The sequence below is a fragment of the Plasmopara halstedii genome (genome assembly GCF_900000015.1).
Source record: "Plasmopara halstedii genome assembly, contig: Scaffold_3060, whole genome shotgun sequence".
NCBI lineage: Eukaryota > Oomycota > Peronosporomycetes > Peronosporales > Peronosporaceae > Plasmopara > Plasmopara halstedii.
The window spans coordinates 1790771-1790995 of NW_020189964.1; positions in this window are offsets into that span (position 1 = coordinate 1790771).

A 225-nucleotide genomic window follows, 5' to 3' on the forward strand; every position below is an offset into this window, starting at 1 on the left:
TAGACGACAACCTATGGTTCCAAACCATCACCCAATCAAGAACTTCTCAACAAAACCAAGCAGAAACTGTGCTCAAATTAGCTCCGAGACACTTAAGTAAGTTTATATATGCTATTCGATGTAGGCAAAGAGAAGTAAGTCGTATCTGATAAATACAGACTACTTGAACTCCGCCAACATGGCATCAAACAATCCAAGCTCAAACGTTTTAAACACCAACTGGGT